At 42.6% G+C, this 18,731-nt stretch overlaps 2 long non-coding RNA genes across 2 annotated transcripts in view; one reads left to right on the top strand and one right to left on the bottom strand.

The window, feature by feature from the left end:
• LOC142049855 (uncharacterized) overlaps positions 1–18,731 on the bottom strand; it is a 704,768-nt gene that overhangs the window by 210,849 nt on the left and 475,188 nt on the right. The gene's annotated exons all lie outside the window — the stretch shown is intronic.
• LOC142049443 (uncharacterized) lies at positions 3,946–17,926 on the top strand. The gene is made up of 3 exons (XR_012657720.1): positions 3,946–4,043; positions 15,305–15,417; positions 17,837–17,926. It is a non-coding gene; the product is annotated as an uncharacterized LOC142049443 (long non-coding RNA).

Below are 18,731 nucleotides of genomic sequence, written 5' to 3' on the forward strand. Positions count from 1 at the left end.
CAGAAGTGGCACAGTTTCCTTTCCTCACATGTGCTGTCTCTGCTATTGTAGAATGCATCATCCTGGAAGCTCCAAATGCAGCAGGAAGATAAAAGGAAAAAATGCAAAGCTTATTATTTGGATTGCAGTAACACTCAGGAGTTCTGGTGCGGTACAGACACCAGAGGAGAGACAGTCATTGAGTCTAGAATCTCAAAATTAACTTTGGGTGCTGAGCTCAACAGTATTGTTTTGTAAGCTCCTTTAACAAAAGTGTCACACAAATGCTGTTTGTGAAGTTTTTGCTGTCACAAAACCAGCTCTCCAGTAGTAGATTTTTATTTGCAACTAATTATTTTGTAACAGAATATGTAACAGAACTGTAATAGTTTACATTGTCACAACCTAATCTTTTAAGTTTTTGGCTTGTTAAAGAATGATGAAGGCACAACAGCAAGTATTGAGCCGAGTTAGGTTATGTTATGAAAATTTGCAACTGGCCTGTGCCAACCGAGGAGAGAGGCTAGGACGCAAAGTATAGAATTACAAGACTAAATATTTATTCATGCACATGAGGTGTGCCATTCAAATTGGGGCACCCCAAATGTGGTTTTACACAGGGTCCTTATACCCTTCAAGCGTTTAGGTGCAACATGATTTGACTAATCACTAACACCCACACTACCGATTACTAACCATAGTAAAACTTTGCAAAGCAACTATATTTCTGCAGTACTCTTGCTGCTTGTCTGTTGATCCAGATGTCCCTGGAGTCAGTCTTGCTAGAGTTATTTACCTATGATGCCAGGTGACACTGGGAGGGTTTCAAAGATGTGCTAGAGGGGCTAGGATGCTGACATTATCTTGGTTGTCCAGGGGTATCTTTTATCCTTCACAGACAGCTCTAAGCTTCCAAGAAGCAAAGCCCTTATTTCCAGGGCCAGGCTGTCCTTTAGTTTGTACTACTTAAGCATGAACAATACCAAAGTCTGCAGTAAAATTCCACTACCTCATTATATTGCAGTGTATAAAGTGAAGTAATATATATTAGCAAAGTTAATGCACTTTCATACTATACAGTCTGATTGATATAACAGTGCCATGGTTTGACCCTGGCCAGTAGCTAAGCCCCACAGAGCTGCTCTCTCACTCCCCCCACCCCAGTGGGATGGGGGAGAGAATTGGAAGAGTAAAAGTGAGAAAACTCGTGGGTTGAGATAAAGACAGTTTAATAGGGAAAGCAAAAGCTGCGTGCACAAGCAAAGCAAAGCAAGGAATTCATTCACTACTTCCCATGGGCAGGCAGGTGTTCAGCCATCTCCAGGAAAGCAGGGCTCCATCACACATAACGGTGATTTGGGAAGACAAGCACCATCTCTCTGAATGTCCCCCCTTCCTCCTTCTTCCCCACAGCTTTTATTGCTAAGCATGACGTCTTATGGTCTGGGATAAGCCTTTGGTCAGTTTGGGTCAGCTGTCCCAGCTGTGGCCCCTCCCAACTTCTTGTATATCCCCAGCCTGCTCGGTGGAGGGGCAGTCTGGGAAGCAGAAAAGGCCTTGATACCATGTAAGTACTGCTCAGCAATAATTAAAACATCCCTGTATTATCAACAATGTTTTCATTACAAATCCAAAACATATCCCCATACTAGCTACTGTGAAGAAAATTAACTCTATCCCAGCCAAAACCAGTACAAACCGGGAAGGGAATTTTCATAACAATTATTTATTCTCCTTTTGCATTTCCCTAGCAAAATGTAACAGGCCATGCAAATAAAAATGCTTGTTTTCTATGCAAGTGAAGTATACTAATGATATACTTCATGAAATCTGAAGAAAATTAAAAAAAAATCCATAAAGTGGCACTTTTACCCATTAAATTTAATGGAAACAGTTCCAGTGAGTAAACAAATGCTTTATGCAGTGTGAAATTGGCCTGGATTACCCTGCCACTTACTTCCCACAGGCCTTCTCAGCTGGTCTAACACCAAAAGACCATCCCTGTCCTGGGCCTCTCCAGGGCTGATGAGGGAATCATGCCGGTGCCTGGAGTGGGACAGGTGCACCACACTGCACGGACACTCAGCAGTGACAGGCAGCGTCAGCAGAGATCTTGGGGCAGCAGAGTTTTACCCTTCTTGAATTCAAGTTGTTGAATTCTATTACTGCTTCCTTAAATTCACACCTTGCAGTGTTATAAAAACAAACCAGTGCAAAGCCAAATAAGAGGGCCTCTGAAGAAAAAGGAGGGAGCTTGAAACAATGGCTGGCACCTGCAGCACATGTAGGCCATCCCAGAGAACTTAACCAACCAATCCACTTTACCTCAGACATGCCACAACCGTCTAGAAAGGAAGGCCACTGAAGAGTGGTGGGCAGACCACCATGCAGGGGGGGTTCTTCACATCTCAGAAGGGTCTAACAGAGCAGTAAAGGGAGAAAAACCTTCACAGGCATTGGCACAGCAGGCCAGAATTTCAGCAAGGACAGGGAGGCATGCCAGGGCCTATGACAGGGAGACCCCTCTGCCAAACACCTCCTTTCCATGTGCCCCCTGTTTTGTTCTCTGGGCAAGGGAGCGCCTTCAAAAGGCCTTTGAAACCTAGGCACAGTGGGAGGTGGTGAGAACAGGCAGGCACAGTCCAGGGTCTGGATAATGTTGTCATCCTCCCAGAAGAAATATGCATTTACGAAGAGGCATTATTTTTTTAGCGGCTCATATCCAGCTACCAGCGAACACAGGATAAATCAAGTAATGCTGCTGCCAATCCCCCCCATGGGGTAACTCTCCTGCACCAGTTTGGCCTGCTTACCACAGCACAAACATGCCGACAGGCCTGCTTTGAAGCCCACCGGGAGCCGCCTCGGCACATCCCCCCTGCACTGAGAGCATCATCCCTGCAGGAACTGCAACTCCTGGCAGGCACAAGGCTGGCAATGGTCGCCAGGCCTACCAGAAATTGTAGTACTCCAGTCAGGTCCCCAGCCAGTGGGCAGCCCAGGGCCCCAGCCCTGCCGCGCAGGGCGCAGTGCCTCTAGACGCACAGCCCCAACAGCTGGGGAGGCAAGCAAGCGAGCGAACTGCCACGCGCCGTATTGCCTCCCACAGCACCTGCTGGGAACCACCAGAGAGCACAGCTGTCATCTTGCCCCCAGGCCTGCCAGCCCTCACAGGGCCCTTGGGGCTACGGCAGGTTGGTGGTCCGTTGTCCAGATGTCTCTATTTCTCACGTCACGGTGGTTTTTGGATGATAGAAACATTAGCATAACAGAGAGAGGATTTGTGGTGAGGTAACCCTGCTGTTTCTGTGCGTAGATTTTAAGCCAACAGATTTTCAATGTGTTTGAATGCTATTGTGGAAGTTTTATGTTGAGATTCCTTGGAAGGATTTTTAATTGCATTAAACTGTGGAATAATCGCTGGAGGTGACTTAGAAATTAAACTTATGTTTTTAGAAAAGGTACAGCATGGAAGAAGCTTCCAGGGTAGAGTGCAGCTGACGTGAGAAATCCATTCCACGGAACTTCCCTAGGCTCGTAACCTTAGATGTCGGCAATGCCAGGAGAACTTGGTGTACTGACTCTAAGAGGAGTTGTCCAGGGGGTGGAGTGGTGTGGAGACACTGTGGCCAGGCTCTGTGATAAATGGGAACTCGAGGTACCATGGAGCTGGTACACTGCACATTTGCCACCCTGAGCCAACAGTCTGTCATGCTTTTGACAAAATGCTGTCCTTTTGGTGAACTCATCATTATAATACCAAAACACACCTCCATCCCAAAAGCTACCCGCCTCTAAGGTGCGACCACCCCTCACTGGGCACGTGCTTTGAATTTTTCTAATCTACACCTTTAAAAGCAAAGCAAGAAAATTTTACACCAATCATAATAAAGGTATGTATGACTAGTGTCACTCAAGCTCCACCTGAAAGGTAAAAAATAATATAAAATAGTTTAAGAGAAAGAGGGTGTTAAGGAAGATACCATTGTGTACCACTCTGACTTCTGGGACCAGTCGACAGGCTGAGCCTCTCTTCCCCCCCCCCCCCCCCGGGACGCCTTCGGGTAAGATTTGAGCACTTGGTTATACCAAGTGTTTCCCCAGGAAAACTTAGAAACCTTTTTCATTTCTACCAGAACTGTGTATCTGTTGCTTTAATAAATTGTCATATTCATTAATCTAGCCATGATCGTTCTCATTGAACGCTACCGGCCGGGGCATCTGGCAAATTAGTTACTAACAACAAATACTCTGAGGAGTGGTTACTTCTACAACCCTTAGAAAATAAACTGTTGACCAAGTCTGAGACTAAGACTGGACTTAGCCGCACCTAGACTCCTCTTGGAGAAGGAGTTCAGAAAGCAAGGGGGTCCTGCCTGAACCTCGTGACTCAACGGTAGGGTCTCTCCCTAGCCACTCATGGGTTGAGATAAGAACAGTTTAATACTTAAAATAAAACAGTAAAAGTGCTAGTAATAATAACAACAACAACAATAATATAATCAAAAGGAAAATAATGAGAGAGAGAGAGGGGGAGAGAGAGAGAGAGAGAGGAAACCTGGGGAGGGGGAAAAAAGCCAATCAAAACAACAACTGATGCAACCGCTAACCACCTACTGACCGCCGCCAGTCCCCAAGCTGCGATCGCTGCTTCTCCTGGCCAACTCCCCCTGGTTAATATACTGGGCATGACATCATATGACATGGAATATACCTTTGGCCAGTTTGGTTCAGCTGTCTTGGCTGTGCCCCCTCCCCTCCCGGCTTCTTGTGCACCTGGCAGAGTATGGGAAGCTGGAAAAGTCCTTGACTAGTGTAAGCACTACTTAGCAACAACTAAAACATCGGTGTGTTATCAACATTATTTTCATCCTAAATCCAAAACACAGCACTATACCAGCTACTAGAAAGAAAATTAACTATCCCAGCTAAAACCATGACAAAAATACATGTTTCTTGAGGAAAGAAGATATTTAATACAAGTTGTTGAATTCATTTTTTTTTGTGAACAATTTATTTCAAATAGAAATTTTGTTATTTTTTTATTAGCTTTAACTTTTTGAGTCACACTACTCAGTAGCACAAGGATTGTGATGTGGGCAAAAGTGGGGGTAGCCATTCAAATGAAAAGGTTAGGCCATTTTAACTTTATCTTCATACATCATGTATAAAATAACAAAATAGATTAAAAATGAGAGAGAATTTATTCTTTACTTCAAAAAAATATATTATTGTGCCATTGCAACCAGTGTGTACTCAAAATGCTGAACAGTTTAAATGTCACAAGTTCAAAACAAATAAGTAAAAAGTTAAAAGGTTTACAGATCAGGCAGAAAATTTGCTGGGAATGTCAGTGGTTGTGAATATCTTACTGTATTCAGTAATAAAAGAGAGAGTGAAGGCAATTTATGAGATAAGGTATGGTGTTGATTCATTGCCATTAGAGATGGTTTTCTGCGGGGTGATTCAGGATGGTCATGACTTGTAGAACATACAAGAAACTGTGGAAGAGCTTCTCATAAGGCAAGAACAAGTATTTTGTTGAAAATGGATTTTTAAGAACAGGATATTTAGAACTTGGACATGGGTTTTGACTTTGTCAATTTTATTCTGTGAAAATTTAAGTTAGGAGCTGGGGATGAAAGATACGCAGAAAGTAGTGTTGGCTCTCTAGTGTCCGGATGTTGGGTATAGGAGTTGTGTAGCCTGCCACAGCTGTTAACTTGAAAATGCATGTTGGGTTGAGTGTACATGTTGTAAAGCTGATCCACTTACCTGGGTTTACTCAGGATTTTGTTTTAATTTCTTATCTCTTATTTGTAAATTAAAGTAATGCTTATAAGAAGGTGGGACTAGAGATCCATTAAGAATGTGAAATGTTTTGAAGCATTCCGGGCCATATTACAGGTTAGCATGGAAAGGGATTTCTTTCTGTCTGTCTTTCTATTGATTTTGGTGGGGTTTTTACAATGTTTGAAAAAAATTTATCCAGGAGACTAATGTGGGTGCTAATAATACCTATACAAGCAGTTTCACGATTTCCTACTGTGGAAACAGTATCAGCTCTTGTGGGGTCCACAGAAGCTGAACTGGAACCAAAGTGGACCTCTGATGTTCCACTGCATGAAAATTCCCGTTCTGCACCACCTTTCGTAAGAAGATTGTCAGTATGGCTGAATGATGGCAAGTCATGTGCTGGTTTTATAGTGTAGACTGATGGAGAGAAGGACAAAGGCACTAGTATCTTTTTTCCTGTGTTACCTCAGTCAAGAAACTATCTAAGAGTAAAACAATCACAAAGCTGGTAAGACCCCACAAATTTCAAACTGCCTGACAAAATGCTTGAGTCAGTTTTGCCATGTTTTTCCTTAATTTGCTTGCTATCATACACAATGGAATAAAGGACATTCCTGTTCCACTGGGCTTAGAAGTTAAATACACTAAGAGCTACACTAACTAGAAGTTAGCCTCTGAAGTACTGTGATTGGATAACTTACTGTGATTATGGAACAGTTAAAAAAATGTATCATGAAGGACTCCAGGATTTTTATTTCTCATTGCTAAAAATATTTTCTCAGGAAAATGTATGATTGGAAGAGCAAAAAAAATCAACAAACTGTTGCTCATTGAGATGTTGCATGAAATATAGACAGATTCATGGTAGACTGCTTGGTAGCCAAGACCTGGTTATACACCTATGGTTCACTTTTTGGAAATGGTTGCCTTTTTGTCAGTGGCTGTGGCTAAAACTAGAGGAGAGCATCAGGTATTTTGTCCCCTCTGTTGCAGGTGTTTATGCTTCATATGAAAACCTCATTTGTTCTGCTTGACAGCTTATCATGTAGCCCTGCCTCCCTTTTGCTCATGGGGTGCAGAAGGACACCAATGAACAAGGAAATCGGACTATCACTATAGCAGTGAAGAATGAAAAGGGCACAGGTAGTAGGTCAAAATTAGGTTAACTTGAACTGTAGGACTATGGCAGCAAATCTGAAAAGGTGAAACCTGAATGGTGCAAATCCAGTTTGTGAAGTGTTTTGCAGCAAATGTAAAGCTTGGCTCTTCCCTTGCTTAAATTGACTAGTAAGATCCATTCAGTATTTGTATTTCTGTAGCGCACTCTTGCCAGCACCTTCTTTTTGCTTAGGCTGCATATGGTATGAAAGCAAACAACTTTGCAGAATAAGTGGTTTGCTCAGATGCTTCTATATTGCAGTTTTTGATACTCAAGCCAGAGGAATACATCACTTGTAATCTGTGCAAGTTTAACTGCGACCAAACTGAAAAGCGTCAAGGCTTGTATCAGTGGGTATAACATTGCACTAATTTGAAGCTAGTGTGTGATGTATTTCTGGGACATATTTTGTGAAGCATAAAGAATTTGAGTAGAATAAATGGAAAACACAACATTGTTACAATGTGGATTCCAGCTCTCAGTGAGTTAGGTCTCTGACAAAATGATGTTAATTTTGTTTTAGGTTAAATTTAGGCTGTACATTAGACACCATTAAAAAGTTGCTGTTCGCAAATACTGTAATAGCAATGTCCAGTTAGTTATAGGTTGTTTTCTTCCATTATTGGCTTTTGTTGACAGTATTTTTTATGCATATCCATAAAGCATTCCTTTTTAATATCATGTGAAAGGGGTGTGCTGGTTAAGTTTAAGCTTAGCACTATGTGTTGGGCCAGGCTGGGATGGAGTTAACTTCCCCATAGCAGCCCTCATAGTGCTGTGCTTTGTATTGGTAGCTAGAAAGGTGTTGATAACACACCAGTGTTTTGGCTACTGTTGAGCAGTGCTCCCACAGCATCAAGGCTGTCTCTACAACCCTCCTGCCACAAAGGCCAGTAGGCAGGGGGTGGGTAAGAGGTTGGGAGGGAACAGAGCCAGGACAGCTGATCCAAAATAACCAAAGGGATATTCCGTACCATATGATGTCATGCTCAGCAGTAAAAGCTAAGAGAAAGGAGGAGGGGCATTCTGCCTTTATCTCGACCCATGAGTTTTTTTCATCTTATTTTCTCCCCCTGTCCCACTGAGGAGGGGAGTGATAGAGCGGCTTGGTGGGCACCTGGCAGCCAGCCAAGGTCAACCCACCACAGTCCTTTTTGGTGCCCAATGTGGAGCTTGAGACAATGGCAGTTTTAAATTGAGTGTGCTATAGCTATAGTAGTTATTAAGTTGCAAGCTTCTGTGCAGGTCATGGAGTTTGCTGGCTGCACTGCTTATCTCTTTATTTTGCTGAGCTTGGGAACACGTTAATTCTAACAATGGCTATGCACTTTGCCCTGGCGTTGATGCCCTTAATGTGCTGGGGGAGCTGTCTTGTTGCGAGGATGAGGGAATACACCTGATTTTAATGATGGCATGTTTTGGTGGATAAGAGATGGAGGTTTTCTAAAGGATCTGAAGGCATTTATTTTCAGAAATGAAGCATCTAACTAGCTTGGAAGCAATTTATTTCCTAAAATCACATGCTCTCACAGATAGCCCTGGTTAAAGAAAGCCCGTGACATAAGGACTCTTTGGTACCCAGAAGGTTCTAAACTTACTTCCAACATGCAGCTAGCAGGTACTAGCTTTCTGCTAGGAACTGATCTTCTGGCACTTTTTAGCAGGAGATCTCTCTCTCACTCTGCACAGTGAACCAGGTACAAAGATAATTTCAGCAATTACCAATTACAAACAGGCTTTCACAAAAATTTCTTTTTCAGTTTGAAAAATTAATCTAGTCAATAACTTCTGTACCAGCTTTCAAGCAGGTAGAGAATTAGTTGAAGTAATGATGAGCATAGCTGGACTAGCAAAACAGTAACAATCAAAACAGTACTTTACTTACATATTCCATTTTTACAGCCTTTGTGTTAATCGTTTTTCAGAGAGATGAGTAAAGATTCCAGCAGAACTAACCCTTTGTTGAGCTTTAATATAGCAAGTTTTAACCTGACATATTTAGAAATTGCTGAGATTCAAAAATCTCCCCAAAGCAAGGAATCTACTGTGTTGTACAGTTCTTCATTTCTCTATATATGTTTTTCTATGCCAGGATACCAGGAAAAGATATAATTAATGCAAGTGTTGTTTTTAAATTAGACTTTATTATGGTTGCATGGGGACAAGGAAAGTATCTTATCAGAATCACTATAGCAACAGCTCACCCCATCAGTCTCCATATTTTCCTCAGCCTATGATACTCTACTCAATCATGAGATTATTAATGGCATTTATATTCAAAACCAGCCATTTCAACTTTAAAAGCCCAGAAGTATTTTTAAGAGAGAGAAATCCTAGGAGCTGTGTCCTTTACATTAAATAGTTTGGGGAAAGTTGGGCTTTTTATTATGACAGGAGTTTTCCTTTTTTTTTTTGTTAACTGCTGCTCTTCGAGCAAATTTCATCTTTATGGTGAAAGTAATATGGATTCTTCATGTGTGTGAGAAGAAAATCTGATTTTCCTGGCCATCTTTTCCAAAAAGCCTGGGAGAGGTAAAGGGTGATGGGTAATGAGACACTATTATCCTAGGAGGAGGAGAAAAATAGGAACACTGTATTAAAGTGCCTGTTTATTTGGTTTCTTTCACTGAGGATATATCTCTAGACAGGAAGAAGTGAAGCGAATCTCCCATGCTATCTATCTCACTATTCTCACTTAATCATGAAGGAGTAAAGCCAAAAAGGGGGTTGCTTTTTACATAGTTTGCATTTGAAATAAAACTTATGAATGTTGATAAAATGACCTGGTTTTATTTTCTGCATGAAACTAAACTGGGCACCAACATATTTTCTTGGTAATAATAGTTATACTGCCATAATGTTCTTTTCTCCACCAGTCACACTGGGGATCCCCAAATGGCCAGTTTTAGCTTCAGTGAGCTAGCAGGTGATCTTCCCTTTAACCTGACTTGTTGAATTATTATGCTTAAAACAAGGAATCATTTGATACCGGAATTTTAAATGTTAACACCTTTAGTTTCTAGCTAGACAAGGCCTGTAACTGATTTCCCATTATGTCAGGTTGTGGCATACAGAGCACCTTGAACCAAGCTGACACAGAAAAAAACCTGACTCATGTTCTTTTGAGAAGTGACCTTCCATTACTCTCCTGCTGGGGAGCACATAGTTCTGGAGTTCTGGAGATTAAGCATTCTACAAGCAGCTGGCAGAAGTCTCAGAAACGGTAGCCCTTGGTCGTGTGGGGGACTTCAACTTACTGGACATCAACTGGAAATACAACACAGCAGAGAAGAAACAGTCTAGGAGATTCCTGGAGTGTGTGGAAGATAACTTCCTGACACAGCTGGTAAGTGAGCCTACCAGGGAAGGTGCCTCACTTGACCTCCTGTTCACAGAGAAGGACTGGTCAGAGATGTGGTGGTCGGGCGCCATATTGGGCTTAGCGCCCATGATATGACTGAGTTCTCGATTCTTGGCGAAGTAAGAAGGGGGTCAGCAGAGCCACTACCATGGACTTCCAGAGGACAGACTTTGGCCTGTTCAGGGCACTGGTTGGGAGAGTCCCTTGGGAGGAAGCCCTGAAGGGCAAAGGAGTCCAGGAAGGCTGGGCTTTCTTCAAGAAGGAAGTCTTGCAGGTGCAGGAGCAGGCTGTCCCCAAGTGCTGAAAGACGAACCGTCGGGGAAGACAACCGGCCTGGCTGAGCAGGGAGCTTTTGTTGACACTCAGGAAAGAAAGGAGAGTTTACCACTTTTGGAAGAAGGGGCAGGCAACTCAAGAAGAGTACAGAGATTTCATTAGGTCTTGCAGAGAGAAAATTAGAAAGGCAAAAGCCCAGCTAGAACTCAATCTGGCCACTGTTGTAAGGGATAACAAAAAATGATTTTACAAATCCATTAACAACAAAAAGAGAGCCAAGGAGAATCTCCATCCTCTATTGGACGCAGAGGAGAACATCAACACCGAGAATGAGGAGAAGGCTGAGTTACTTAATGCCTTCTTTGCCTCAGTCTTTAACAGTCAGACCAGTAATCCCCAGGGTACTCAGCCCCCTGAACTGGAAGGCAGGGACGGGGAGCAGAATAAAACCCCCATAATCCAGGAGGAAGCAGTTTACGACCTGCTGCACCACCTGGATGCACACAGGTCCATGGGGCTGGATGGGATCCACCCAAGAGTACTGAGGGAGCTGGCAGAGGAGCTTGCCAAGCCACTCTCCATCATTTATCAGCAGTCCTGGTTAACAGGGGAGGTCCCAGATGACTGGAAACTAGCGAATGTGACGCCCATCTACAAGAAGGGTTAGAAGGAGAATCTGGGGACCTACAGGCCTGTCAGCCTGACCTTGGTACCAGGGAAGGTTATGGAGTGGTTCATCTTGAGTGTGCTCAACAGGCATATGCAGGACAACCAGGGGATAAGGCCCAGCCAGCATGGCTTCATGAAATGCAGGCCCTGCCTGACCAACCTGATCTCCTTCTATAACCAGGTGACCCGCCTAGTGGATGAAGGAAAGGCTGTGGTTGTTATCTACCGGGACTTTAGCAAAGCCTTTTCCTTTTTAAACATGGTGTAACCGACAGCTTGGTCAGTCAGCAACAAATGCAGCAGCAGCAATGGTAAGTTCCATGGCTGGGCGCTAGATTGGGGCAGACAAGGGTGTTCCTAGAGCCAGGGAAACCCGAGGAAGAGAAAAGCAGCCCACTAAGTCCTGCAGCTCTTGTGAGCGAGGATGATGCGGCCTGGGCGTTGCCAGGAGCAACCGCAGGAAATTTAAATGGCCCCCAGGGAGCACAAGCGACCAGGATGAGCAACCAGGGCGTGGCGCATCAACCAGGGCGTGGCGCATCAGCCAGGGCGTGACGCATCAGTTCATACAGGCAGGGCAAGGAGGGAAGGCACTGCATCCTGCTTGTAGGCCCACAGTCCGGGGAAGTTCTCTAGGTCTCTGCCAGGATGGTGGGCACTTGCCTCAGAGCTAAAACCATGGTTCCCACAGCAAAAGCCCCAGAGATGTCTGATGCATCTACCTAGACAGTCCATTTTGGCGCCCAACGTGGGGCACGAAGGGTTTGAGATAATAACAGTTGCTGGTCACAGCATTGATTCATCTGCTCTCAGTATTAGTTTGTCCAGTCTTTACCATGCCGATTGTAAAGTACATGTTAAAACTTGCCGTTGGTTGTTGCAGTTTGCTGTGCTCTGCAGTGATTAGAGATATTTTGCCTAGGAGACTTGTTATTAAAACACTGGCCTTGACCATTATTGGTTATTTAGGTCTTGCATGAAAGCCATTACTGTACTTCAGCTGCCACCTCATGGAGACAATTAGCAATTATACCTCCTCGTCTGAGAAGTTTTTATGGAGGAAAAAAGCCCCAGAGATGTCTGATGCATCTACCTAAACAGAACTGGTAAGGAAGGAGGCTTCAGTACAGGTGGTAGGTTGCAACTAGTGCCAAGACCCTTCTCCTGGTGTAAAGGTACGTACCTGTGCAAGGAGTGCACAGGTTGATGATCTGTTGTGCCAGGTGGCTGAGTTGCAGGAAACAGTTAAAAGCCTGTGCAGTATTAGTGGAGCCAAGGCAGAGATAGATAGGTGGTTTCAGAACCACATTCCTGTAGCGGACATCACTGAGAATGAGGCACCTTGGACCCTGGTGACCTGCAAAAGCAGGGCTCTGCTTCAGTCCTCACCCTCCACCATCACTACCAACAACAGATATGAAGCTTTAAGAGCTGTAGACGAGCAAGGTCTACAAGGTGCATCTGTAGCAGCAGCACAGAGTGGATACCGTATAAAGAAGAGACGAGTGCTCGTAGTGGGTGACTCTCTGTTAAAAGGCACTGAGGCACCCATATGCCAACCTGACAGGGAGTCACAAGAGGCTTGCTCCCTTCCAGGAGCTAAGATCCGAGACATCACAGAGAGGGTGCCACAGCTTGTCAAGAGCACAGATTACTTACTGTCTGCTGTTACTCTTCCATGTGGGCAAAAATGATGCTATAAGCCAGAGCCTGGGCAGAACCAAGGAAGACTATAAAGCCCTGGGAAAGCAAGTGAAAAATATTGGCGCCCAAGTCATCTTCTCCTCCATTTTAACTGTTGGAGTAAAATGGGCAGACAATAACAGACAAATAATGCAAAGTAACTCTTGGCTATGTGGCTGGTGCTGACATGAGGGTTTTGGCTTTTATGACAATGGGGCTTTTCCCAGGAACCGTAGCCTGTTAGGGAGGGATGGAATCCACCTGTCTGGAAAGGGCAAACAAAAATATAGAGCAAAATTGCATGCTGCTCTAACCATGCAGCTGAAGCACATGTTCAAGTTCACTGTGCAAGAAAATAATAGTAGGTTCATATTTATGGTGGATGCGATTGCATTTTCCACCTTTAAATTAAATTTTTATTTTCTTGTCTTTGGCCATCTCAGGGATGTTGATTTTAAAAGGGTAAATTTTAAAACCATGATCAGCAAGAAAGTTTTTCAGAATTGACTTTCACTTTACCACAAACCATTTGTAGCACATATGAAAGTAAAAAGGACTTCATGGAGACAGTTCAGCATGCATAACCAGTAGCACAGGTCTGTTCCATGTCTTTAACGGGCAGTGGATTTGGCCTAACAGCAAGAACAGCAGTTGCCTCATCCACTGGTGATGACAATATTGACCTGACCATAGGTAAGGAATACAGGCAGAACTTACAGATCAACATAGTCCACTGCACAGCTGAAATGGAAAGTGGCTTTAGCTATCAGTTCAGGCTCATCTGAGAGACTCTCTTTCTCTTCTACTTCCTTTCTGCTTGTTTGAAGACATAAGTGAGCATAGCTCAGTTTTCAACAAAAGTTAAAAGGGCCAAACATATGATTTTTCCAGATTGTATTTTTGCAGCTAGCAAAGAGGAAACTTTGAGTATCACTTATACTGAGTCACATGGAAATTAACTAGGTCACTCCCCAGCTAAAGAAACATATCCACCTCCTCATGTAGAACTAGCTTATAATCTTCATAGTGGTTTTACCTGCAATTAAAACAGAAGGAAAATAAGAAAATAGGAAAATAAGAAAGCAAAAAAGGCTTAGTTCTGTTTCATTTAGCTTCTTACATGTATTTCTAGTGTTTGTATAAGCCTTCTTGCACTTTTTAAGGTATATAACTCTGAGAGTTAGAAACTGAATATCGCTATTTTATTACTTGAGTTATTTTATAGCCAGCATTCCAGTTGCTTTCTCTCTGTGTTCAAAAACTTAAAAGCTTAAAATTGTCTCTGTGAAGTCTGATGATGCCAATTCCATCAGGATCTCATTAAAACAAACAAACAAATCCAAGAGTTTACTCATCACTTAAAGTGATGCTTTCCATTAGAAAAAGAAACTCTGAGCCTCTGAGTTCAGTGTCTTCTGCTTATTCCTTAAATTATAAAGGTATTACTACTTTCTTAACTTCAATTTTATAACACATCTGGTTGGGTTTTTTCCTTCTCTTTTTGCAGGATGCAGATCTTTGAAACGTCTTTAAGATAAGGATTGCATCTTTCTTTTTTAGCTTGTCTGAGGCTACGTTAACAAATACCATAATCATTTCAGAGTGTTCTTTATGTCCTCCCTGCAGTCTGTAATAATAAAGCAGTCTTTCTGTCCCAGAGGACCTGGGAGCCCTTCTGCCTTTGTCTCCTAACTAGTCCTCTCTTGTTCATTTAGGCTTCCCTTTACAAGGACCACTCTTCAGTGGTGCTGAGTGAAGTATGACCTTGTCAGACCAGCCCCATGCATTTACTATATAAAATAGTTAGGATGCCAACAACTCCAGATCTATTTCAATACAAAGGACAGCAACATTTGCAGTATATATTTATTTGCTTAAATTAATACAATGCATCATACATGTTTTTACTATTGAGATAGAAAGCCAGAAGCTAAATATTCACAGACAATTGGTCCATTTTTTGAGTTGGGGCTTTAAATAGGAACCCAGTGTTCTGTGTGAAATACATATACACCACATCATTTGCAAAATCTGTTAGGAGTACAAAATGTTAACTCTCTTACATCTTGTTCAGCTAAGCAGACATGACTTATTTTCAAAACTGTTAATAATTATAAAAACTTATTGGAATAATAAATATAGTACTTATATTACTTCTTAACTGTACACTCATAACAGCAGAGTACAGCAGCAACGAATAAAGAGAGAAATCAGAGAATGGCCGCTAAACCAATACAGAGGTGTAAAAATGTGAGTGTGGTAACTTTCCAAGAACATGTTTTATAGGATACAGCACAGGATAAACTTCTATTCTAATATTATCATAAAATGTTTTATCCTTTGAGCTGCTGAGTGCATAACACCTGTCTTTGCCTTCACAGACTGGAGGATGTCCAGCAGCCAGGAGAACTCAGGTTCACAAGGAAATGGCTGAGTCCTGGTGGCCAGACTCAGAACAGCTCAGTCCAAGATTACCTACAGCTTGACTTTCTCAGTAAATACATCGTATTTCTTTACCCTCAAATTTTATTAACCCAACTTTTGAATTTTCATCCACCTATTCTGTTCTGTACAGTGTCAGAATTATCCCTGCTGCCCTTTACAGGAGAAAAGCCTCTAATTTAACAAACCTTGTGCCTTCACTTGCCCAGACTCATTATAGTGTTGCCAATTTACCATTCCTCAGCAAGGCTTCTTGAGTATCTGGCTTGGAAAGCATCTCAGTTGTATGAGCTTTTGGTTACTTGTATTTGCTCTGATGATCTCCAAGAGGATGAAGCTAGGCTTCATATAATAATGCAGGGAAATGGTACGGATGTGATTTAATATAGATGTTGTGGAAACTGGTCTTTAATTTGCTGTGTTATCACAATCTGAAAACCCAAACAGCAGAGGAGAGTCAGACAGATACCCTTGTTTTTCCCCATGACATTGTGTCCTGGTTTCAGCTGGGATAGTTAAATTTCTTTGTAGTAGCTAGTATGGGGCTATGTTTTGGATTTGTGTTAAAAACAGTGGTGTTAATGCAGAGATGTTTTAGTTGTTGCTAAGTAGTGCTTATACTGGTCCAGGACTTTTTCAGCTTCTCATGCTCTGTCAGCTGAACAAAAAGCTGGAAGGGGACACAGCCAGGACAGCTGACCCCAACTGACTGAAGGGATAGTCCATACCATGTGACATCATGCTCAGCATATAAAGCGGGGGGAGGGGGGAGGAAGGTTTGGAGTGATGGTGTTTGTCTTCCCAAGTAACTGTTACACTTGATGGAGCCCTGCTTTCCTGGAGATGGCTGAACACCTTCCTGCCCATGGGAAGTAGTCAAAGAATTCCTTGTTTTGCTCTGCTTGCGTGTCTTTATCTCAACCCATGAGCTTACTCACTTTTACTCTTCTGATTCTCTCCCCCATCCCACTGGGGTGGGGGTAGTAAGCAAGCAGCTGTGTGGGGCTTAGTTGCTGACTAGGGCTAAACCATGACACATTGCAAGGAAAAGGTATGTAGACTCAGATTAGGAAGGAGGAAAAAAGAAAATGAGTGTCCTAAGGTCCAGGACACAGGCAATGTCTCTACAGGACCTCTGGGCCTCTATTCAGTGCAAAATAAGGAAGCTAATCCTTTGAAAATGGGAAATAACTTGGTTATGAGAGCAAATTTCTATAAAGCATTTTCAAAGCTATTAAAAAACTAAGGCTGTTACTGTCTGTTCCCAAAATGGTGCCAATGTAAATAGTGCGAAAATAACTTATGTTTGAAAAGCAAGGTTCTTCACAGTGAAGGCTGTTATTTCACTTTTAATTTGTCCCTTGGGGCCTCTTTATAAGTGTCTTAGACCCAGCTGCATTGGGTTCTGCAGCAGGGAGGACTATCATCTAATCCATTTGCTTGAGTCATTTGGCACTGCCACCTTATCTCAGCAATGGTTTTGTTTGCAATTCCTCTGACTGTTGTCGTGGTTTAGCCCCAGTCAGCAACCAAGCACCACGCAGCCACTCGCTCACTCCCCCCAGAGTGAGCAGGGCTCCATCACACGTAGCCATTACTTAGGAAGACAGCCACCATCACTCCCAATGTTCCCCCTTCCTCCTTCTTCCCCAGCTTTATATACTGAGCATGGCGTCATATGGTATGGAATATCCCGTTGGTCAGTTTGGGTCAGCTGTCCTGCTGTGTCCCCTCCCAGCTTCTTGTGCACCCGGCAGAGCACGGGGAGCTGAAAAAGCCCTTGACCAGTGTAACTGCTACTTAGCAACAACTAAAACATCTCCACATTATCACCACTGTTTCCAGCAAAAATCCAAAACATAGTCCCATACTAGCTACTACGAAGAAATTTAACTCTATCCCAGCTGAAACCAGGACACTGGTCACTTACAGTTTTAGATGAGTTCTTTACTACTAACATGAATTAGCTGTGGGCACTTGTGAATTAGCTTAGTGTGACTGTGTGACCAGGCACAGTCTCAAGGCCTCATTGTAATGAAATAGTCTCCACTTTCTAGGAAGAGTGCATAAAAAGGGATTTACATTACAAATTTTTCCCAAATAGCATTGCTATTCTGGCAACCTCTGCTCCTTTCTACCTGGCTGTATGTTGTTGACAGTTGCTTTTGCTCCAATGACAAGTGGGACTGTAGAAGTGGATAAATTGGCTGCAGTGAAGGTACGGTTGAAAGTGTTTGGGTTAACCATTCAGACAACCCATAACTGTTTGCAGTGAGTTCCTTTCCTGAGGAAACCTCTGACACTTTTCCTTATGAAGTCTGTAAAGGAATTCTGGACTGCATACTTCCAGATGTCATTTTTTGTGGTTATGATGTTATCTGCTGGGAGTTGAGCTCTGCTGAAAATGTCTCCTTTGTTCCATTAGCCTGGAATGCTCTTAATATGTAACCATTTGTCTTTTTCTTGATAAGGATTGTCTAGCTGTCCTGTAACACTTCCCAATTTATAGACAACAAGGCTATACAAGGACTGCATGCCTTTCTGCTCTACCCACTGCAGAAATGAAGTGACTTGCTAAGTTCAACTCATCTGCATGATGACCATTATAGAAATTGCAACAAGTTCAACTTTTATCATAGGAACTTATATGGCTGCAAAGGTGGAATGAATTAATCTTGAAAGTGCACAGCTGGGAACTACATCACCTTGAGAGAGACATTTCTGAGACTCAGTGGCTCCCAGCTCTTGGCTGTATACGTTCTAAAATAGGAGCTTTTGTCAGGCGAAGGCAATATATTGCCAAGAAGGTAACTAAAGGACTTGTTCCCATTTCTAAAAGATAGTCTCCTAGACTGAATTAATGATGAATTTCTACCTGAGCATTTCCCTTCTAGACTGAGAAAGAATGCAGCTGTACACATTATTCCTGAAAGTTTTCTGATTCTTCTGCTTGACCACAATGTTTTCCTTGAAAGATTACTCCTTTTTCAAGAGGAATTATCTTGTAGTGGAAGCAAGGAAGTTGAATGTATATAATAAAACAGTTCACCACTGGAAAAACATGGCTATGTCTCTCTGAAATACACCTCATTTTGAAACACATCATTCATTCTAGTCCTAAAGTGACCTACATTCCACATCAACTTTGTATACCCTTTTTATTTAAAAAAAGTATGTACATCAGCTGTAGAGTTAATTACATTTAGAAGAGTGACCTGTACGTTAAAGCTTCTTATATCAATAGCTTTCTCTGCTCTTCATTCAGAATCTTTATTGCGCTGTGTTTGAGCCCTGAAAAATTAAACCATCTTCTGCAACCTCAGACTACACAAACCCAGTTTTATATGATGAATAAGGACTATTACC

Source organism: Phalacrocorax aristotelis, chromosome W, assembly GCF_949628215.1.
Source record: "Phalacrocorax aristotelis chromosome W, bGulAri2.1, whole genome shotgun sequence".
Lineage (NCBI taxonomy): Eukaryota > Metazoa > Chordata > Aves > Suliformes > Phalacrocoracidae > Phalacrocorax > Phalacrocorax aristotelis.